General features: G+C 41.2%; 1 protein-coding gene across 7 annotated transcripts in view; it reads left to right on the top strand.

Annotated features, from left to right (window-relative positions):
- Nucleotides 1–12,449: 12,449 nt before the first annotated feature.
- Nucleotides 12,450–24,451, top strand: part of PAK3 (p21 (RAC1) activated kinase 3) — a 278,987-nt gene continuing 266,985 nt past the window's right edge. For 4 of the 7 annotated variants that reach the window (XM_051827243.2, XM_051827247.2, XM_051827248.2 and 1 more), the window contains exon 1: nucleotides 12,450–12,718. The gene's annotated coding sequence lies outside the window, so the exon portion shown is untranslated. The remainder of the gene's footprint in view (nucleotides 12,719–24,451) is intronic. The other 3 variants (XM_070067233.1, XM_070067234.1, XM_070067235.1) reach the window with 2 other exon arrangements.

Here is a 24,451-nt window from a genome sequence, read left to right as displayed (position 1 = left end):
TTTAAAAAAGATTTTTATATATTTATTTGAGAGGTAGAGTTACGGAGAGAGACACACACAAAGAGAAAGGTCTTCCATCCACTGTTCACTCCCCAAATGGCCACAACTGCTGGAGCTAGGGGTATCCATTTTTAAATCCAAGTTTTCAAATATATTTTCAAATATATTATTTTCAAAAATAAATTCTTCATATTGTCTTTTAAAATCTCAGCAATATCTCTGATTATACCCCACTTTTTATTCCACAAAATATATTTGTGCTGTTTTTTTGCCCCTTGATTAAACTTGCTAGAAGTTGACCTATTTTATTAGTCATTTCAAAGAAACAACCCTTGCCTTAATTGTTATATTTGTTTAATATTTCATTCACTCATTCACATTTTTATTATTTCCTTCCTTCTAGTTTCTTGAGGATTATTCTGATATTCATTCTTTAATCTCTTAATTAAATGTTTAGCTGATGAATTCTGACCCTTCCTTCCAGTGTGAAAGTTTTAAATCTATTGATTTCCCGCTAAATATCACATTATCTCATCCCTTAAGTGTTTGTGTATAGTATTTTCACTATCTTTCAGTTTGAAATGTTAACTTCCAAATATAAATCCTATCACATTGATATTTTTCTAATTATTTTTAGGTCATGTATAATGTAATTGTGTTGTAGCTAAAGAAAGTAGAGTGATAGAATGTTTCAAAAAGTTTTGAAACGAGCATTATCTTTTAGTTCCAGTTTTCCACGCAGCTTTTGAAGTACTCTCACATGATACTAAATATTGGCTGAAGCTATCTTGTGGCAATTTTTGTATATATCCTGTATGTGCTTGAAAAGAATGTATAGTCTCTAATTGTTTCCAGGAATTGCCTGTATAGTTGTATTATATCCAACTTGTTAGTTATTCTGTTCATGTCTTCTATATCCTTATTGATTTTTTTCTTGATCTGTCAGTGACCGAAAAAGATGTATTACAATCTTTCATTGTGATTGATTTTTATTAATTTCTCCTTGCAGATCTGCCAATTTTTGTTTAAAAAACATTGACCATATTAATAGATGATTACACATTTAGAATTGTTGTCTTTCTTTTTTTAGTTTTATTTAGTAAATATAAATTTCCAAAGTACAGTTTATGGATTACAATGGCTTTTTCCCCCCATAACTTCCCTCCCACCCGCAACCCTCCCATCTCACGCTCCCTCTCCCATTCCATTCACATCAAGATTCATTTTCAATTATCTTTATATACGGAAGATCAATTTAGTATATATTAAGTAAAGATTTCATCAGTTTGCACCCACACAAACATAAAGTGTAAAATACTGTTTCAGTACTAATTATAGAATTAATTCACATTGAACAACACATTAAGGACAGAGATCCTACATGACAAGAAAGTGCACAGTGACTCCTGTTGTTGAATTAACAAATTGACACTCTTGTTTATGGCGTCAGTAATCACCCGAGGCTCTTGTCATGAGTTGCCAAGACTATGGAGGCCTTTTGAGCTCACCGACTTCAATCTCATTTAGACAAGGTCATAGTTAAAGTGGAAGTTCTCTCCTCCCTTCAGAGAAAGGTACCTCCTTCTTTGATGGCCCGTTCTTTCCACTGGGATCTCACCCGTGGAGATCTTTCATTTAGGGTTTTTTTTTTTTTTTTTTTTTTTTTTTTTTTTTTTTTTTTTTTTTTTGCCAGAGTGTCTTGGGTTTCCATGCCTAAAATACTCTCATGGGCTCTTCAGCCAGATTCGAATGCCTTAAGTCTGATTCTGAGGCCAGAGTGCTGTTTAGGATATCTGCCAATCTATGAGTCTGCTGTGTATCCCGCTTCCATGTTGGATCATTCTCTCCCTCTTTTATTCTAATAGTTAGTATTAGCAGACACTAGTCTTGTTTATGTGATCCCTTTGACTCTTAATCTTTTCGTTATGATCAATTGTGAACTGAAATTGATCACTGGGACTAGTGAGATGGCATTGGTACATGCCACCTTGATGGGATTGTATTGGAATCCCCAGGCACATTTCTAACTCTACCATTTGGGGCAAGTCAGCTTCAGTATGTACCAAATTGTATATCTCCTCCCTCTTTTATTCCCACTCTTATATTTAACAGGGACCACTTTTCAGTTAAATTTAAACGCCTAAGAATAATTGTGTGTTAATTACAGAGTTCAATAGTATTAAGTAGAACAAAAAATACTAAAAGGGATAAAGTATTAAATTGTACATCAACAGTTGGGACAAGGGCTGATCAAGTCATTGTTTCTCATAGTGTCCATTTCACTTCAACAGATTCCCTTTTTGGTGCTCGGTTAGTTGTCACCGATCAGCGAGAAAATATGATATTTGTCCCTTTGGAACTGGCTCATTTCACTCAGCATGATGTTTTCCAGATTCCTCCATTTTGTTGCAAATGACCGGATTTCATTGTTTTTTACTGCTGTATAGTATTCTATAGAGTACATGTCCCATAATTTCTTTATCCAGTCTACTGTTGATGGGCATTTGGGTTGATTCCAGGTCTTAACTATTGTGAATTGAGCTGCAATAAACATTAAGGTGCAGACAGCTTTTTTGTTTGCCAATTTAATTTCCTTTGGGTAAATTCCAAGGAGTGGGATGGCTGGGTTGTATGGTGGGTTATATTCAGGTTTCTGAGGAATCTCCAGTGTGACTTCCATATTGGCTTTACCAGTTTGTATTCCCATCAACAGTGGGTTAGTGTCCCTTTTCCCCCACATCCTCGCCAGCATCTGTCGTTGGTAGATTTCTGAATGTGAGCCATTCTAACCGGGGTGAGGTGAAACCTCATTGTGGTTTTGATCTGCATTTCCCTGATTGCTAGTGATCCTGAACATTTTTTCATGTGTCTGTTGGCCATTTGGATTTCCTCTTTTGAATAACATCTATTGAAGTCCTTAGCCAATCTCTTAAGTTGGTTGTTTGTTTTGTTGTTGTGGAGTTTCTTGATCTCTTTGTAGATTCTGGTTATTATTCTTTATCTGTAGCATAGTTTGCAAATATTTTTCCCATTCTGTTGGTTACCTCTTCACTTTCCTGACTGTATCTTTTGAAGTACAGAAACTTCTCAATTTGATGCAATCCCAATAGCTAATTTTGGCTTTGACTGCCTGTGCTTCCAGGGTCTTTTCCAAGAAGTCTTTGCCGGTACCTATATCTCGCAGGGTTTCTCCATTGTTCTCTAATAATTTGATGGTGTCGGGTCATAGATTTAGGTCTTTAATCCACGTTGAGTGGATTTTTGTGTAAGGTGTAACGTAGGGGTCTTGCTTCATGTTTGCGCATGTGGAAATCCAATTTTCCCAGCACCATTTATTCAATAGACTGTCCTTACTCCACGGATTGGCTTTGGATCCTTGATCAAATATAAGCTGGCTGTAGATGTTTGGGTTGATTTCTGGTGTTTCAATTCTGTTCCATTGGTCTATCCATCTGTTTCTGTACCAGTACCATGCTGTTTTGATTACAACTGCCCTGTAGTATGTCCTGAAATCTGGTATTGTGATGCCTCCGGCTTTGTTTTTGTTGTATAAGATTGTTTTAGCTATTGGAGGTCTCCTGTGTCTCCATATGAATTTCAGCATCATTTTTTCCAGATCTGAGAAGAAGGTCTTTGGTATTTTGATTGGTATCACATTGAATCTATAAATTGCTTTTGGGAGAATGGACATTTTGATGATATTGATTCTTCCAATCCATGAGCATGGAAGATTTTTCCATTTTTTTGGTATCCTCTTCTATTTCTTTCTTTAAGATTTTGTAATTCTCATCTTAGAGATCTTTAACATCCTTGGTTAAGTTTATTCCAAGGTATTTGATTGTTTTTGTGGCAATTGTGAATGGAATTGATCTTAGCAGTTCTTTCTCAGCCATGGCATTGCCTGTGTATACAAAGGCTGTTGATTTTTGTGCATTGATTTTATATCCTGCTACTTTGCCAAACGCTTCTATGAATTCCAATAGTCTCTTAGTAGAGTTCTTTGGATCCCCTAAATAAAGAATCATATTGTCTGCAAAGAGGGATAGTTTGAGTTCTTTCTTCCCAATTTGTATCCTTTTAATTTCTTTTCCTTGCCTAATAGCTCTGGCTAAAACTTCCAGAACAATATTGAATAGCAGTGGTGAGAGTGGGCATCCCTGTCTGGTACCAGATCTCAGTGGAAATGCTTACAGCTTTTTCCCATTCAATAGGATGCTGGCCATGGGTTTTTCATAAATTGCTTTGATTGTATTGAGGAATGTTCCGTCTATACACAGTTTGCTTAGAATTTTCATCATGAAAGGGTGTCGTATCTTTTTGGTGAATTTAATTTTTTCTGCTATGAAGTTTCTTTTTACCTCCCTTAATGCTTATTTGTCTTCCGTGATATTTAAATAGTTACTTCTATAGTCTTTAGGTTAGTTTTTGCTCAATAATGTCTCTTCTTCATCCCATGAAATTGCGGCTTTCTGTTTCTTTGCATCGAAATATAAGTGAAGGTATTCCTCTTATAAACACTATATAACTGGATTCTTTTAAAATTCATTCTAACAATCCTTGACAATTGAAGACTTTAATGATTTTATGATTATAAATTTCTATGATTATAGCAATAACTATATTGAATTTTATTCCTACATTCTCCTATATTGTGTGTGTGTGTCTTTTTCTGTTTCATTTGCCACTTATTTTCTGGAGTTTTTTGAATTAAGTCTTCTTTTTATTTTTTCATTCTATTTTTATCTTCTTTTTTTGGTAAAGATTTGTTTATTTATTTGAAAGAGTTACACAGAGAGGGAAGGAGAGGCAGAGAGAGAGAGAGAGAGAGAGAGAGAGAGAGAGGACTTCCATCCACTGGTTCAATCCCCAATTGGCCACAGTGGCCGGAGCTGTGCCAATCTGAAGCCAGGAGCCAGGAGCTTCTTCTGGGTCTCCTATGCTGATGCAGGGCCCAAGGACTTGGTCCATCTTCCACTGCTTTCCCAAGCCACAGCAGAGCGCTGGATCAGAAGTGGAGCAGCCAGGACTTGAACTGGTGCCCATATGGGATGCTGGCAGTGCAGGCGATGGCTTTACCCGCTAAGCCACAGCGCCGGCCCCTGCTGTTTTTGAGGTTATATGAGAAAACTTTAAAAAGTTGTGGAGAAACAGAATGAAAATATAAATTTATTTGAGTGCAAAAATTTTGGAATTCATGTGTAGGCTTTTACAATAAACATTTTCGATGAACTTTTGGAAAACCCTCATGCATTTATGTCTTTGTTGATAATTCTTGCTGTTTTAACATGCATACTTTAAGAATTTTAAAATTAAGTGTTTTGCATAATTTAACTTTCACACCACCCATATTCACTATATATCAAGCATTTTATAGAAATGTAAAAACCAAGACCAGTGCTGTGGAACAGTGGGTTAAGCCACTACCTGCAGCGCCAGCATCCCATATGGGCACTGGTTTCAGTCCTGGCTGCTCCAATTCCCATCAAGCTCCCTGCTAATATGCCTGGGAAATCAGCAGATGATAGCCCAAGTACTTGGGCCCCTGCATCCATATGGGAGACCTGGAAGAAGCTCCTGGATCCTGGCTTTAGAATGGCTGAGCACTGGCCTTTGCAGCCATTTGGGGAGTCAACCAGTGGATGGAAGACTTCTCTCTCTGTGAATCTGCCTTTCAGATAAATAAATAAATATTTTTTAAAAAATAAAAACATAAAATATTCTCAGGGAGAAAAAAATCTACTTTTTTAAAAAACATAAAATCCATTGGTTATACAGCATTCTACCCTGCCAATTTTACAGGTCCACTCAGAGATATGTGTGTAAGAATTATTATCCTATTTTATAGATTAATTAATTGAGTCTTTTTTTTGATAGGCAGAGTGGACAGTGAGAGAGAGAGACAGAGAGAAAGGTCTTCCTTTTGCCGTTGGTTTACCCTCCAATGGCTGCTGCGGCAGGTGTGCTGCAGCCGGCGCACCACGCTGATCTGATCCGTTGGCAGGAGCCAGGTACTTATCCTGGTCTCCCATGGGGTGCAGGGCCCAAGCACTTGGGCCATCCTACACTGCACTCCCTGGCCATAGCAGAGAGCTGGCCTGGAAGAGGGGCAACCGGGACAGAATCCGGCACCCCGACCGGGACTAGAACCCGGTGTGCCGGCGCCGCAAGGCGGAGGATTAGCCTAGTGAGCCGCAGCGCCGGCCGATTAATTGAGTCTTGAAGTAATCAAAGGACTTATCCATAAAAATAAATCATCCAAGAATGCAGCAGTTAAGATGCCGCTTGGGATGCCCACATCTTATATTGGAGTGCCTGGGTTTGAGTCCTGGCTCCACTCCCAGTCTCAGCTTCTTGCTATTGTACGTCCTGAGAGGCAGCAGGTATGGCTCTCCCACCTATGTGGGAGATCTGGATTGAGTTTCCAGATCTTGGCTTTGGCCTGGTCCAGCTATGGCTATTGTGTGTATTTGGAGAGTGAACTAGCACATGGGATTTCTCTCTCTCTTTCTCTCTCTCTCTTAATGTGTGTGTGTGTCTGTCTGTCTGTCTCTTCCTCTGTGTATGTATATGTTTGAGGGAGAGAGAGAGTATTTTTCAAATAAATGAGTATTTTTAAAATAACTAATTTAATAAAGAAATAAAGCAGGCCTCCTATTTTACCAATTATGAAATCAGGAGAATACTTGGGGAAACTTACTTTTTCATACCTAATATTTTTTTAGAAAGAAGATATTTTTCTTGACATATTATAATTGCCTATATTTATGAGGTACAGTGTAGTTTTAAAAAAATTATTTGAAAGAGTGGAGAGAGAGAGAGAGAGAGAGAGAGAAGAATCTTTCATCTTCTAGTTCATTCCCCAAATGGCCTCGACAACTAGGTTTGGGCCAGGCTGAAGCCAGGAGCCAGAAACTCTTTGCTGGTCGCCTACATGGATGACATGGGCCCAAGTACCTGGGCCATCTTATTCTAGTTTCCTAGGTGCATCATCTTGGAGCTGGATCAGCAGCAGAGCATCTGGGACTTGAACTGTCACTCTGATGTGGGATGCATTGTTTCAAGGCAAGGCTTAACCTGCTGTGTACCACAACACTGGCCCTGGAATATATTATTTTGATAGATGTATACAATGTGTAATGATCAAAGCAGGGTAAATGGCATATCCATCATCTTAAATATTTATCATTTCTTTAAGTTGGGAATATTTGAAAATCCTGTCTTCTATCTATTTTGAAATCTACAATAAATTACTGTTAACTTCAGCTAATTTACTATGCTATAAACCACAAACTTTTTCCTCTTGCCTGACTATATATATATTTTTTTACAGGCAGAGTGGACAGTGAGAGAGAGAGAGAGAGAGAGAGAGAGAGAGAAAGGTCTTCCTTTGCCGTTGGTTCACCCTCCAATGGCCGCCGCGGCCGGCGCGCTGCGGCCGGTGCACCGCACTGATCCGATGGCAGGAGCCAGGAGCCAGGTGCTTTTCCTGGTCTCCCATGGGGTGCAGGGCCCAAGCACCTGGGCCATCCTCCACTGCACTCCCTGGCCACAGCAGAGAGCTGGCCTGGAAGAGGGGCAACCGGGACAGAATCCAGCGCCCTGACCGGGACTAGAACCCGGTGTGCCGGCGCCGCTAGGTGGAGGATTAGCCTAGTGAGCCGCGGCGCCAGCCACCTGACTATATTTTTGTTCTCAGTCACCAAGCTCTCTCTGTTCCCCTTTCTTTTTTTTAAAGATTTATTTATTTATTTGAAAGTCAGAGTCACACACATACACACATACACACACACGGAGAGAGAGAGAGGGGGGGGCAGAGAGAGAAGAGAGGTCTTCCATCCGCTGGTTCACTCCCCAGATAACTACAACAGCTGGAGCTGCGCCGATCCGAAGCCAGAAGCCAGGAGCTTCTTCCAGGTCTCCCACATGGGTGCAAGGACCCAAGGTCTTGGGCCATCCTCTACTGCTTTCCCAGGCCACGGCAGAGAGCTGGATGGGAAGTAGAGCAGCCGGGTCTCGAACCGGAGGCCATATGAGATGTCAACACTGCAGGTGGCAGCTTTACCCACTACATCACAGCACCAACCTCTCTCTGTTCCCCTTTCTCCACCATTCCCAGTCTCTAATAACTACTATTATACTCTCCGCTTATATGAGATCAACTTATTTAGCTTCCACATATGAGTGAGATCATGTGATAGTTATCTTCCTGTGTCTGGTTCATTTCACTTAACATAATGTCCTTCAGTTCCATCCACCTTGCTACAGATGACAGGATTTAATTCTTTTCATAGCTGAATAATATTCTATTTTGCACACTGATTTTCTTTCCTTTGGGTTTATATGCAATAGTGCAATGGCTGGATCATATTGTTGTTCTATCTTTAGTTTTCTGAGGAACTTCCATACTGTTTTCCATACTGGTTTGCTAATTTACATACCCACCAACAGTATATAAAAGTTCCCTTTTCTCTGCATCCTTGGCATCATTTGTTATACTTTGTATTTTGTTAATAGTAATTTTAACTAGAATCTACACCTTATTTTTAAAATGTTATACTTTGGCATCTAGCCTTCCAGAAAAGTTGTAGTAATTTACATAGAGCAGTACTTAAAATCCAGGATCAATCTAATGTTGAGTTCCTTCCAGTTCTTGGTGCATAGAGAATGTGCTTTTTTTCCACATTTGTGTTATGGAGGAATTTCAAGCATATAAAGAAGTAGAGAGATTTGTTAATAAATCTTACATAAATGTTTTAATCCCAAATAACAGTTAATAGGTTAGATGGAAAATATGGTGATAAAACAAAGAAAGCAAATTTAAATTTGTTTGGATTTTATGTTCTGTATTTTGAAGATTAGGTTATTTAAAATCCTTTCTGTGTCTTGAGATTACAATAAAGCTGTAATTAACAGAACCCTAAAAACTAGAAACTTTCACTAGTTAGATTCTTTTCTGATACTCTATTTTGAGTAGAAGCTTCATATAATATACTCGTACTTATTTAAAAAATGGAGATTTATTTAAAAAATGCAAGATTCAAAGACTGAACTGGACTCTGTCCACAATCTAATGTCATACCTATAACATAATTTCCGGTTTTAGGTGCCTGGTACCACATAGATCATTCTATATGTTGATCTTGTTTCAAATGGAATCTGGATGAAGCTAGTAAGAAACAAATGAGGAGAAAGTGAAAGGAAGCCAAAAAGAGGACCAAACATTTTTTTCTTGTCTCTGTTTGTAAGTTCTTGCCATCTCTGTGGCCCTGGGGAAAAAAAGTTTAAAGTATCAGCTTCTACGCAATTGTTCCTGGTATTCTTGACTGATGGAGTACCAGAGTGTAGTGGAAACAACTCTGTGCTTGCAATTCAAGTCATGGCTTTTTGTCTTGGGAGCTGTGCGCTCTAGGGAAAGTCACCTAAACTTTCTGAGCCTTAGTTTAATCACCTCTAAAATAAATGAGTTTGATTGGAGATAATAAGTCACATTTTTATTGTTCTGGGTTTCTGTTATGTCATGAAGTAGAATTTCCAAAGTCTGGATATTCATGGAGAGTCTTGTGTCAAGTGTGGTTTGAGGGCACTTAAAGTATTTCTAGCACCTACAGTGCCTGAACTACTGCCATGAGTGATCCATTTTGCTGGTTTTAGCATTTTCTCCTCCAACTGCTCTTCCTTTTGAGAAGAGAAGAATCTAAAATGCTTCCATTGTGCACAAATTACTCAGGTCACTTTTTTCTTGGTTTAGAAAGGCAGGAGTTTTGACAACCAGTGGTTGGGAGTGGGAAGGAAAGGGTGCAGTAACAGAGAGATTGGAAGGGTATCAGAGACAGATTTCACCTCCTTCACAATTTTTCTGCAGCTTGGCACTGAGAATTGTTATGACTCAACCTCTCTGTGCTTGGCAAGACTCAAACAAGAATAGTTTCTATTTGGTACCAGATTGGAACAGGGAGTCCCTGGCTGAGTATCAGATTCAGGTACTTTTGATATATTCTGAATGGAGTTCTTTATTAGGTCTTTTTGATAAACAGGATTTTTTTTTTTAGAAGAGTCAAACACTCCTTTGAGTAAACGATGTACAATGCTACAAAGCTATTAACAGGCATATCTTCCCAATCAATCACAGTAACCATGAGTTGCAAGAAAGAATCTGTATCATAGTCCACTCCTCACCCCTAAGGATTCTCTTCTCATCATCCTCTTCTGGCCCTGTTGTCTTCTAACTTTGGTGTTTGTCCTCAGAGAGTCCCTTGTCTCCATTTGTTTATTCATGCCTATTTCTTATTTCTAGCACTTGAACTCACCTATCCTGGTGTAAAGCACTCTCTCTTCATTCCCTCTAAGTTGAGGCACTACTATTTATAAAAGGATACCTGCATTTAATGAAGAAATATATAAATAAAGTTGTTGCTTTTCTCTAATTATAACAGGCATCATTTATTGAGCCTTGCTATGTCTCAAGCACTCATATCACTCCTTTTGATTCTCACCCCTCTACACTCATTTTACAGGGGGATCATTGATACTGGGTTATTTGCCAAGGGCTTTTGCTTGGACTGTAGTGGATACGGAACTGAGCTTTTGCCCACTGCACTATCCTGCCTCTTTTACTTGATAGCCACACTTGCAGGATTGACCTGGCTGGTAAGATACAGATTTCCTTGCTTAGTAGCAAACAATGATTCATTCTCATGACTTGCAGGAGGCAGATCTTGCTCATGGGAGAATCATTTATAAGCTTATCGCCCCAGGAAAATCAAATAGATCCTCTTTCTATCATCCTTTCTGCACCTTCATTTCAAATTATTCTTAGAGTAGCTGGTAACAGAATCAAAGGAATAATTACATCTGCTGATTAGGGACTGAGGCCTAAAAGTCTTTAACTATTTGTTCTCCACTAACTTGTGGTCTGCATCTAAATGTATTAATAAACTGCAAATATTTTTTTCAAAAATCTTATTTTACTTAACAACTTCTTCACTAAACCTTTTATTGCCAATATGGAGATGAATAGATGAATTTGATCAAAAGAAACTTTGGAAATGCAAAGACCTGGGTCCCAGTTCTGGGCCTGCCACTTATTAACATGTAATATTAGGCAAATTAATTTAGCTATGCTAAACCTTATTTGTTAATCTGCAGATTGGGAATAATAAATCTTTCCTTTCTAATTCACAGAGATGCTATAGTTGAGAACTTATTTTTAGGAAGTGCTTTGTGAATCTCAAGTGCTGTATGAGCATAAGCCATTAAGCTTGTAGCAAAAATGCTCCTAAGTTAAACAGTAATAGAGACTTTTGGGGCCAGTGTTGTGGCACAGTTGGTAAAGCTGCCATCTGCCATGCTGGCATCCCATATGGGCCCTGGTTCAAGCCCTGGCTGCTCTATTTCCAATCCAGCTCCCTGCCAATTGCCTGGGAAAAGCAGCAGAAGATAGCCCAAAGTGTTTGGGTTCCCTGCCAACCACCTGGATGATGCTCCTGGCTCCTGGCTTCAACCTGGCCTAGCACTGGCAGTTATGGCCATCTGGGGAGTAAACCAGTGGATGGAAGATCTGTGTGTGTGTGTGTGTGTGTGTGTGTGTGTCTGTCCCACTCTCTCTCTGTAACTCTTTCAAAATAAAATAACTGTTAAAAAAGACTTTCTTCATGTCTCCAAACCAGATGTTCACCAAGGATCCCATCATTGGAGAAAGGTGTGCATCTCACAATAGGTTTCTTATCTTAGCTCTAGGATACAGGTCCAAACTGGGTTTCAGCTGGATCCATGACGGTCTTCAACCCTCTGATCTCCAAGAAATCAGTCTTGGTTCACATGTAAACTGAGTACCACTTGTGGGGATTAAAGTGACCATGAGGATTAGGTGATCCCTTAACATTTGGGGACTTGGATGATGTTGACTAAGTAAGCAGACTAAAAATTAAAGAATTATTACTATGCCACCTTGGTTGCAAACATAGAAACGTTATAATAGAATGAGAGGAGAGAAAGGGTAGAATGCAGATCCTGTGTGAAGTAGGAGGCCCTAACTAATGAAAAGTCAACCTCAGAACAGAAATGATTTTCTGAGCCCTCCAGTGTCCAGCACAGTGTGAACACTCAATACAATGTGATGGGCATGGTGGTGACTGTCCTTGGTCTCTTTCTTTTCTCCTTGGCTATGGGGTTTCTAGAAATATGTGCGGATATATGCTACCAGTGCCCAGAAAGAATACTGAAGGAAGAATTGCGGGCATCTTCTCCCCGCCCTCGCTCCCCCACCCCCAACCCCGCCAGCCCCCTGCCCGCACCATCAGGCTTGAGAGACTGGAAGGTTTCACTTCCGCCTGGCTGCAGGAACCACAAGTTCCAGACTAGGTCGGAATTGAAATAATCACAGTCAAAATACACCCAGATGCTCTCACACACCCAGACGCGCGCGCATCCCTGGGCTATGGGGCGCACGTGAGCCCACACCCCGCACACTCAGCCCTGCCTCTCGCCGGAGCATCCTCAGCAGCTGCCACAGAAGCAGCCCCCTCCTTCTCCCCTTCCTCCTCCTCCTCCTAGCACCGCCGCCGCCGCCGCCGCCGCTGTGATCTCCTATCCCCTCTCGTCCTCCTTCCTCCCCCAGTTCCTGCTCCTCCTCCTATCCTCAGCTCCTCCTGCCCAGCAGCGAAGGGCAGAACCCTCAGCAGAGGCTCCCCTTCGCTCGGCCACGAAGAGGCTGGAACAGGTCTGTGGCGGGGGGCGCTTTGTTGCCTGCTGCTGGAGCACCCGGGATTTCTAGAGACGCCGGGAGGGCACAGGGCGGCCGGGAGGGTAGATTATTTCTGTTTTCAGTCTGGCTCTATGAATAGATGAGGGGCGAAAGGTGGGAAGGCAGCTCAGTCTCTGCCAGTCCGCGGTCCTTCTTGGTTCATGGCGAGAGAGCCATGAAGCTGCCTGGACTTCTACCCCCGCCCACCTCTAAAGCTCTTTTTCTTTGCGCCCCCATTCTCCGCATTCACTTCCCAGGGCTGAGCTTTCTCTTGTTCTGGAAGCTCAGGGATGGGGGTGGGGAGAGAAGGATGGAGTCGATCCTGCGGGGCACCTGGATGCCTGGGGCTTTGTTACATACAACAAAAACCCGTCCGCCCCAGCTTCCAGCTCCAGGCTAGGCTGCAGTCTGCCGGCGGGGTGGGGTGTGGGCCAGGCAGACTGGGGAAGTGACAGAATGTGAGGGGGCACTCCCTGTGTGTGTGACTGGGCACACAGGAATTCAATGGTGTGTGCTGAGGAGATGGTGCGGGTTTGTGTGGGATCCAGTGAGTGTGAGTTGGAATGGGGTGTGTGTGTGTGTGTGTGTTTGTGTGCGCGCGTGCGTGTGTGTCTTGCCGTGGGGCTGGGCTACTCTTGGCATTAGATGTCCTTGGGTCTCATCCCATGCCAAGCCAGACTGTAGCAACATGCAGGCGGATCAGGTCCAACCTGTTCTGCCCATTTTGGAAGGATAATGATGGTTTCAAAGTGGTAGAAATACCCTCAACTGCAGCAGTTGCTTAAGACTTTGTGGATGTGGAATTTTCAGCCAGATTGACCAAGCCCTGCTGGACATCTTTATTGTTCCCCCAAAGATGCCCAACTTTCTTACCAGGCTTCCCTCTCTCAGCCAATGAGGATCTAAAGCTCTTACCGTGACCCCTGCAGTGCCTTCCCCACCTCCCTTTAATTAGTGAATCCTTATGTCTGCCTTACTGCGGTGAAGTTAGTGGTGTGCTGGGATGTCGCTGTATGTTTGGAGAAAAAGGAACAGATGGAATGAATCTATGTATTAGTTGAGAATTTGGTTTGGAGGTTAGTTTTTTTTTTTTTTCCTCTTGAACCCTAAGGTGTGAACTGATATGGTCATTTTGTTTGTGATCAAAGATAAAAGAGGTCAATAAAAATGAACAAAATCTCTAAACTTTCTCTTTGACATTTTTATTTGTGATTTTAGTAAAGCATTGTCTTTCGGGACCCAGAAATGTACAGTTAGGGGAGTGAGCAGTGAAACCACCAGTATTCATTGCACACCTGCTATGTGTCAGTGGTAATGTTAGGTATTGGAACTCAAGAAATGAATAAAACATCATCTCAGCTCTCAGGGAGTGCACAGTCTGGTAGGCAAAATAGAGCATGTAAACAGACAATTAGAGTAGAGTATGACAAGGGATGGGCAGGATACTGTGACAGCATGGAGGATGGGTGCCTGGTAGGGGATGGGGGTTACTATCCAGGAAGGCTTCACAGGGAAGGTGACATTTGAATAGTCTGGAAGAATTAATCCACCAGGTGGCTAAGTGGAGAATAGTATCCTAAGTTGAACCAAAAGCATTATGCAGGCAGAGAGGTCATAGTTAAGTAAGACTGCAGGGAGTCTGAAGTATTACTGTCAAATTCTCACAAACTCACAATGAGTCTCTCTGGACTAAGATGATGATTAAGGGCGAACCCCAAAGCAACCAGTATTGCAGATTGATATGGATCACAAAACATCCATATCTTAAGAAACGTCTAGGTCATTTATTAATATTAGTGCTTTTTGCTTTAAGCAAATCTGATTTATGTAAATATGGATTTACAAGGCAAATGAACTAAATGGATAGTATTCATATTGCAGAATTCGTTTTTTTACAAAAGGATTCCTAATCAGATAATGTTGAATAACAGTGTCTCTCTGAGCTTTATGGTGATTTTTTAACCAAAAATCCATTTACAAAGAAATTTTCACATAGTCAGTGGTATAACTGCATTACATTTACTTTTTGTACAACTTGCCAATTCCAATGCAAGCATTTTCCCTTATGATACTGGTTTATTAAATACTAAAGACATATAAAAATGGTAGTAATACATATTAAATCCATTGACAATAATCTTTTATCATTTGCATTGTGTATAAAATACAAACTAGGACAGAATCTTCAGGGACTATTAAATTTTAGATACTTTTCATGGTGTCACTGGTAATTACCAATAGCACAAGATTTTGGTGCTATACGTTAGTTTGGGAATGGATATATAATGACTACTTTAACATTCATGCAATTAAGCTGCAGAAGGGGCACATTCTGAATCTCCTGTTGGTGCTGATTGATTGGCTGATGAATTGCACCAGGAGTGAGACCAAGACACTGACGTTTTCAACCAGAAGTGCCTGGTCACAAAATTATGCTAGTGAAGAGTGTTGGCTGTGAGGATTTGGATCAGCATTCTGAGCACCTCCCTTCCTAAATGAAGACCAAAAATAGCCCTGGGTTCTATTTGAAAGGAATGCCAGCAGAAGTAGGTGAGCTGGAATCGACTTTCTTCCTAGTCTGGTCAATTCTGTGCTGCAGAGGAGATGATGAACTAGGGTCTTTTGGGTGCATTCAAAGTACTGTGCCCTCTGGCTGATGAGACCAGAAGGTGTCAGGCAATATCTCTAGGAAACATCCCATGCAACTTGGGCAGGAATGGAATTGAGCTGTCTGCTGTGCTGATACTCTGATAATTTTAGTGGCTAGATCAAGTGCTTCCTAGTGTGGCTTCCAAAGAAGACTAGTTTCATAGAATGTTGGGAGCTCAGAGAGATAGGTGGGGTGAGGAAGGGAGGAGAGAAAGGGAGTTTTTTTTAAAGGTTTATTTATTTGAAAGAGATAGAGAGGGAGAGAAAAGGGAGAAAAGATGGAGAGGGAGGGAGGGAGGGAGAGAGACAGAGAGAGAGAGAGAGGGATCTTCCATCTGCTGGTTCATTCCCCAAATGGCTGCAACGCTCAGGGCTGAGCCAAGCCAAAGCCAGGAGCTAGGAGCTTCCTCCAGGTCTCCCATGTAGGTATCAGGGAGCTGGAACAGAAGCAGAGCACCCAGGACTCGAACTGGTGTTCATATGGGGTGCTGACATTGCAGGCAATGGCTTTACCTGCTACACCACAACACTGGCCCAGAGAAAGGGAGTTTTGTGATCAACTTAAGTATGGGAAATTCTTGGTTAAACAGAAAACAGGTTTGTTTACTGCAGGGTTTCTAAAAGCCTTTACTAGGCTAGCATATACCGTGACTCTCCAGGAGAATAAAATATGCAGTATTTCTCAGATGTGCTTGCTCACAGAACCTAGTGTTCCAACAAGCACTTGGCTGGACTGGTGTGGAGAGGCACATTCTTAGGGCATCACTGGGCAAGAGCATTCTCCACTGAGTTTGGAGGCCGTTGGTATCTTTCTGGGTAAACATGGATGAAAGATGAACTTGGATGACTTGCTCTATCCCTCTAGGCTTTTCTTCCCTCCACCACCTAAAGTGAGGCTGATAATCATCACTGCTCTCACTGACTGTGATGGTGTGATGACAACTAAGATAATATCTCTGCAAGTATTTTGAGTTCCTTAGAAGAAAGGCTCTATATAAACCGAAGGTTATTATGGAAGGGAAGTGGAGAATTAAAGCAATTATCTTGATAATTCAGGCCCAAATCCTGTTTTTTTTTTTTTTTTTTTTTTTTTTTTTTTTTTTTTTTTTTTTTTTTTTTTTTTTTCTGCTGAGTTATTGGGCAGACTGCCTCAGTTCTCTGCTCTGCTTTGACTGCAAAGACCTATCCTCATTCAACCTTGGGTGACTCAGTTCTCTGGGCTTATTTCCTTTCACTTCCTGAAAATTTCAATGTGGCCTTTAATTTCCTGGTCCAGAGGTATCATCAGCATAGCCTTCAGAGAAAGCCCATCAATCTGAACACACCCTGCTGACCAGAAAACCCTGGGGGTGGGAATTAAGTTGAGTAGGAAAGTTGCTTTTATTATCTTTTGAGGCGGTCCTAAAGGGCCATCTTGGAAGCTATCTTCCAGTGGTCCTAACACCCAATCTGGGCTGGAATCCTTTTCACAGGAAAGCTTTCTTGAACGCTAGTTGCAGGGGTCCATTTTGTCAATGGGAAGCTGAGCCTTAAAGGCAAAGGAAATAGCACACATGTGACTATTGACCCTTCCTGATTCCCCTGATGCCTATTAATCCCCCTGAACTCCTTTCTTTACAAGCAGCCTTGAATATAGAGCTCTTGATAATTAATGGCTAATACTTGTTACAAACTGGTTTGGGATGTTGACTGATGTGGAGGCATTTGAGTTACTGGTTCTGTAGTGTTCTGTCTATGGATTGGCTCTTCTCAGCATCAAAGGAGCCAGCTTCAGTTGCAGAAAGATTTCTTTTAGCCACAAGAAGAACGATGTGACTTTAAGACTGTGTGATGCTGGCAGGTGGGAAGTTATTATCTGTCTGAAAAGCCTGCTGTAGAGGAGATTCATAGAATGGTAGTTACAAATGTCTTTTCAACTTTGTGTGGTGCAACCCTTCTGTTTGGATGAGGAATTGGGGACCAGAGAGTGGAGTGAGTAGTCCAAGGTCACACAGCTACCACATGACAGAAATCATCCTAATGGCTAAAATGGCTACATTTTGGATCTGCTACCTCCTCCCAATGATCTCCTAGACCTTAGCCACCTTCTTGTGTTGTTCAGGAAAGTGTGGGTTGGAGGTCTAGGCCCAAGCAGTGTGGAGCCCTAAATAGCCATGCTTCTTTCTCCATCTCCAGTCCTCTAAGAGTGTAGCTGTCTGACTCAGGTAGTGAGTTGTAAATCTGAGAACTGAGCATTTCAACTTAGAATCTCACTGAGTGATCCAGTCATCCCAAGTCCCCTATCTTGGTGGTTTTTAACCTTCTTGTGGGTCAAGGACCCCCTTGAAAGAATAGTGAAAGCTACTGATGCACTCTGCAGAGAAGATCCTACACCCACTAACATGTGCATATAATTTCAAGGCTATCTAGATCCAGACCTCCTGTTGTATTTGCTGTTGGTTATGGTACACAGCTTAGAGTAGGTGCACTTATATATGCTCCCTACATACTAAAGATTCCCAGAAATGGAATTGTCTACCTTAGCTTGGGAGTAATAAGAATACCCTGATGAATGTGTGTTAAATAGACTAGGGGAGGGAGAGTTAGGGTGAAAAAAATGGTATTGAATCTGAACTTGAGGCAAAAACAGAAAAGGAATTGAAATGAGTTAATCATATCCCCTCCCCCTAACCTTATGAAAGAGAGTGATGGGGGGAGGGGACCGGTGCTGTGGCATAGTAGGTTGAACTTCTGCCTGCAGCGCTGGCATACAATATGGGCACTGGTTTGAGTCCCGGCTGCTTCACTTCCGGTTCAGCTTTCTGCTATGGCCTGGGAAAGCAGGAAGATGGCCCAAGTCCTTGGGTCCCTGCACCCATGTCGGAGAGAGGAAGAAGCTCCTGGGTTCGGATCAGTCCAGTTCTGGCCACTGGGGCCATTTGGGGAGTGAACCAGTGGATGGAAGACCTCTCTCTCTCTGCCTCTCCTTCTCTCTGTAACTCCACCTCTCAAATCAGTCAATCATTCAATCGATCTTTAAAAAAAAAAAAAAGGAGAGTGATGGAGAGAAGAGGAGAGGCATGGTAGCGGATTTGGGAGGATGGGAGAGGAGGCAGGTCCAGAAAAGAGTTTCAATCATGTCATATTTGAATGAAATGAAAACTCTTTCAGAAGAATGGGACAGTCCCCTGCTTCTCTCCAGAGTTTCTTTTTTTTTTTTTTTTTTTTAATTCAGTGTGTTCACCACTTCTTCCACAACAGGTAACACACTACAACTATCACTTTTCTTTTCATTTTTTAAAAGATTTTATTTTATTTATTTGAAAGACAGAGTTACAGAGAGAGGTAGAGACAGAGAGAGGTCTTCCATCTGCTGGTTCACTCCCCAAATGACCAACACTGCCAGAGCTGTGCCTATCTGAAGCCAGGAGCCAGGAGCCTCCTCTGGGTCTCCCACGCAGGTGCAGGGGCCCAAAGACTTGGGATATCTTTACTGCTTTCCCAGGCCATAGCAGAGAACTGGATTGGAAGTGGAGCAGCTGGGACTAGAACTGGCACCTATATGGGATGCCAGCACTTCAGACCAGGGCTTTAACCCACTGCGCCACAGGGCCGGCCCCATCTCCAGAGTTTCTTACCCTAGTTAAACCTCTAAATAGCAAAAGCTCATGCCTTTGGTTATTAGAAGTTGTTTTAGATGCCAGGGCACTTTATCCTTGGAAAGGACATCTTTAGAGGCTGGAAGTTGGAGCTGGACATTGTGGAGGAGTGGCACAGCATGCCTTACTTTTGTTTTACAAAAGCATTTTTATTATCGAAAGAGTACATGCTCATTTGTGCTTATAAAAATAGAAATAAGTAGAATGTTCATGGCCCCTCCAACACAGATACCCTACCATGTTCACAGTTTGGTGGGTATCACTTTGAGCATTTTTTGTTTATCAATATTCATATATGTACTAATTGCATTAGTTAGCAAAGATGTGACCAAGCTCCACATACAACATGCTTTGTATTGAACTATGTGTCTGGAGGCTTTTGCCTGACAGTGTACATCAAGCTATTTCATTCTTTTTAATAATTGAGTAGTATTTCCTTCTATGATTGTGCCTTACATTTTAAACCAAATTTTATTGATGAATTTTCACATTATTTCTATCTTTTTTATATTATCAATAGTGCACACCTCCATGTACATGCTTCTCTGCACACAATTGCAGTCAGTTCTGTTGTATTCACAGTAGAACAATTGTCAGTTCACACAGTTTGGTTTGCACATGTCTGATTTTAATAGAGCCTGCCAAATTGCCCTTCAGGAAGGCTACAGAGATTTACATTTCCACCAACAATGGCTGTTTCTCCACGCCCTTCCTTGCCAATTTCAGATATTATTGATCTTTTTAATCTTTGACAATGTGAAATGTGAAAAAAATCTCCTCTCACTTTGCATTTTTTTCAGTACTAGTGAGGTTGAACGTCTTTTCATATGTTTATTGGCCATCTGTATTTCTTCTTCTGTGTTGCTGTTTTGTATCCTAGCCTATTTTTTATCAAGTTGTTCTTTACCGTTTTGATAAATTGAATCTTTTTATATACTTTGGATAATAATTAATTGTTATCTACTTTGCAAATATATTAAGCAGTTTATTGTTTGTTTTTTTAACTTTGATTTGGGTGTCTTTAGTCATACAGAAATGCTTATGATATTTAAAAAATCATAATTGTCCATCAATTCCTTCATGAGCTCACAAATAATGCTACAATTCAACATACTTGTACTATATTGTATGCATTTAGCTCTTTATTTCCTTAAGATAAATTCCTAGGATTTGATTTGTTTTGTTAATCTGTTTCTAGATACTGCCAAATTGCTTTATAAAAGGTTTCTACTAATTTACACCCTAACCACAGCATAGAAAATAATATTTTGGCCCTCATCTTGATGTCTTCTGATAATTCAATTTGGGGATCCTAAGTCAAGTGCTAGGAAGAAATGCACATTTGACACCACGAAAGGCTGGGAGCAGAAATCCCTAACTGTACATGGAACACATGTAATACATGTTTCACCTTCAATTATTTAAGCAAACATGCTTTTAAATTCATTTCAAACTAGAACTGTGTCGAAAGCATTTTCCAACATCAAATCCCCCTAAATTCACTGTGAAATGAATAGCCATTTAGGGTCATCTCTGCTGGCAGTAGCCATAGCAGCAGGCAGTGATGAACTAACTTTGGAGCTTGTCTGAAGATACTTGGAAAAATGCTACCGCTGCATCTTCACAGACCTCTAATGTCATGTAGATTGGTTCCAGAATTTTCCAGAGGCTGAATGTTGTGTTGAGTAAGGAGGAGCTTCTATCTAATTTGGCTTTCTGTAAAGAAGAAAAGTTTGAGGCTCTCCCATGAGGAGTTATTCTAACAGAAATAAACAGTGATGTCACTCTCTGCATAGGGAATACTGGCAAACAAGTATAGGTGTAGCTCTTCCCCTCTCTGCCTAGGTTTGCTTCATCTTCTGTCTCTTTTCTGCCAACATCCAAATCCAGTCAAGAGGATTTGGTGTTTTCTTTAGACCAATGATAGGGTCTGTGAATTAGGAGAGGAGAGAAAACAGAATGGTCCTTTGTGTGGCTTAAGAGTATCTGTTGTCTGTTGTCTGAAGAGCACCGTAGTAACCTTAAAATCCTTTAGGGGTGGTAGAGCAATGGGGGAAGAAGAAAGAGTGGTGACAGTTGTTACTTACCATTTGAGAGATGGCAAACACATCTGGAAAAGAAAAATGCTCTGAGAGCTGGAAATTATTGCCAAGGTCCCTGATGTACCCCTTTACACTCGTGGGCTAAAAATGGGGCAATTTATCTCCTCTGAGCAAGGGTTTGTATGCCTTTAAAATGAAATGTCCTAATTCAATAGATTTCAGCATGTCCTTTGTGTTTACCAATTGTTCACTTCACCTGGTATGGTACTGGAATAGCCCAACCCTTGGATGCCTCTGAGCTGTCAGAAGATGGGTGGGTTATTGTCCCCAAAGGAATAATTAGGATTACTTGAACTATTGCCATTTATGAGTTGTGGTTTCCCGCTTACCTCAAAATCTTGGTATTTGGCAAATGGCTCTAGATCCTATCTAATATTTGGGGTTTTGTTTTTCCTCTTAAGGGTTTATACTAGAGTAAGAGTAGTTCAGAGGAGAACTGATGGCCAGATAATAAAATTATTAATCTTTACTGCCTTGAGAAAATGGTTTTAGTTGTTAAGCTAATGATTGTCCTCTTTTAAAGTAGGGTGCCTCTTCCTCAATGCTGAATAATTTAAAACTGAAACACTACAGCCACAAATATGGTTTCTACACATAAATCATATGCTTCATTTCTCCTCTCAGATGATCATAAGAGTAAAGATGAGCCTTTCTTTTGAAAACTATGGTGCTTTCAGTAGAACTGAGAGCTGTCATAGTTACTTTTTCCTGATGAATGATTGCATATAGGTATCATTGCTTTTTAACTCTGATGAAAATCAGGAGGGGACATTTGTCTGTATACCAAATCCAAAAAGGAGAACCTCATTAACAAAGGGGCAAAGGGAGTCTTTAAACGGAGCTTCCAGTGATCTGGGAGGCAGAAGACCTGTATTCTGGCTCTGGTTTTGTCACTCATTAGGAGTGCTTAAATGTCTGTGAGCATGATTCCTCATATAAAAAAATGAGAGTATAGGTAGGAATAGATGATAGATATTGCAGTTCCCGCCATTTAAACAGAGCACTTTCATCTCCAGAGTCAAAGTGTGCTTTGTGACAGAATCATCTGAGACATTTTTTAAAAATATATTGGAGGCCCCACCTCAACCAATGGAATCTGAATCTCCAAGGGTGGACCTGGGAAATCTGTTTGTTCACTAGCTTCTTAGATGATTCCAGAGACTGTAACCCCTGCCTAAGGTAACATTCTAGAGACAAGATCTCCTGGGCTTTCTGGTTGGAGGGAATGAACGTATTTTCTAAAGTGGGGAAGTCCAGGTCTCCCAGTAGCTCTGGCTTAGAAACCTAGGATATGAGACAGCAGTTAGGGAGACCAGTTTTTGACCTAGTTCCCTGGGGCTGGTTTCTGAAGAGGTGAACAGGGAGCAGAGTGTTCTTTTTAATAAGAGCAGGTTTGGATGGAAAAACCGGCCAGTTATTCCATAATGAGAATATTTCAAGAGGTTTTTCTCCCCTTTGGCACAAACCTTTAGTAAAAGCATTACTGACTGAGAAAGGACAGGGTGGTTTCCAGAACTCTTAGACCATTTCCACCCAACCTCTCCTTTGACTCCTGCTTCAAATTTCCATTCCTTGTTTGACTTGTTTAATTTTTGTCTTTCTCCTTCATTAAACTCACTATATTACAATGGGTTTCTCCTGCTGCATGGGCTCTCCACACTCTAGTTTTAGCACCTTAACTTTCTCTATCTCCCCTACATTTCAAATACCTTCTCCCTTGATGACAACACTGATTTTATTGCCTTCAGCCATAAGAACTTTCTCAATGCCACCTTTCCCTCTAAATGCCAAAAGGAAAGGACTCCGCATCCATTTGCCTCCCCCCATACTTCTTTGTGTCTTAATCTTTAACCCTTCATTTCACTACAGGGGAAGTTGGAGGTAGGGGAATGCTTCTCCAGTGCAAATTTCCAGAGACAGCCAGTCTTCCTTTTTACGTATATAACTAACATTTCCTGAGCATTTGCTTTGTGTCAGGTACTATGCTACTTTCTGCATCTGTTATCTTATTTAACCCCCTCCATAACTCTTGTCAGGTAGATCCTATTAGCATTTCTGTTTTATGGAAGAGGAAACAGAAGCTCAGAGAAGCTAAGTGACTAGCACAAGTTCTCGCAGATGGAGAGTCTATCTGGTTCTGGGACCTCAATGGTTAAACAGAGTATTCTGCTATTGAGGGCTCCCATGGTAATTAGACTCAGTTATATCAAGCAGGAATGTATAAAGGAACAGATTTTCTTGGGTGTGATGAGTCTGAACCCTGAAGTCACTTTAAGCACCAACCAAGAAAAGGGGATTCATTTTAATGGCAGCCTTAAGATTGCCAGAAATATTGTGTATTATTGTGTGCATGGGGCTAGGAAACTGTGTTTGATTCTTAAGGATTGATAACTGAGGACATCTGTAAATGTTGGCAATGAGAAGTAAGTTCTGGACACGCCTGTGATTATTGTTAGTTTCACGATTCATGAGAATGTGAAACATATTTTTTTTGTTTTCCTCCTACTACTCCCATCAGAAAGACAAACTCTGGGTGGTAGGGAGTGGCTTCATAGATGTTCTCAGCTGATGGAGGACTGGGTCAGGGGAGAAAGCCAGGGAAGAGCCCAAAAGAGGATGAACAACAGTCCTGTTGGCTTGAATTTTGTGTTTCCAGCTCACCCAAGTCTTTCCTACCTGATTTGCATTATCAGACTTGCAACATGCAGCAAGGGGTATTTGACATTGACTAATACATACTCGTTGAACTAGGATTGATATGACTCAAACTCATGAGCACAACAAATCATGCACTTCAATTTCAAGAATATACTCACATGACCAGGTCTCTCCTTAAACTCTAAACAAATGCCTCATTTGAAGGAACCCAGCTTTTTACTTTGACTGTAGTGCAGGGTATGGAGAGATTGAACATTATGGCACAAAAATGGACCATTTGTTTTATTTTTCTTGGCACTTCCCTGGAAATCACTTGTATTGGCTATAATTTCTCTGGAAGTACCCTTTGAGTTGGAACCCTCAGAGGAGGGCTTGCACCCATTTTCTGCAGTGCCTGTCTCTGTATTCTTCTTCTTCTTCTTCTTTTTTTTTTTTTTTGACAAGCAGAGTATACAGCGAGAGAGAGAGAGAGAGAGGTCTTCCTTTTTCCGTTGGTTCAACCCCCAATGGCCGCTGCGGCCGGTGCACCGCGCTGATCCGAAGCCAAGAGCCAGGTGCTTCCTCCTGGTCTCCCATGCAGGTGCAGGGCCCAAGCACTTGGGCCATCCTCCACTGCACTCCTGGGCCACAGCAGAGAGCTGGACTGGAAGAGGAGCAACCAG

The sequence above is a fragment of the Oryctolagus cuniculus genome, chromosome X (genome assembly GCF_964237555.1).
Source record: "Oryctolagus cuniculus chromosome X, mOryCun1.1, whole genome shotgun sequence".
NCBI classification, from domain to species: domain Eukaryota; kingdom Metazoa; phylum Chordata; class Mammalia; order Lagomorpha; family Leporidae; genus Oryctolagus; species Oryctolagus cuniculus.
Note: the sequence above shows the minus strand (reverse complement) of the source record. Positions and strands in the feature narration are given on the sequence as shown.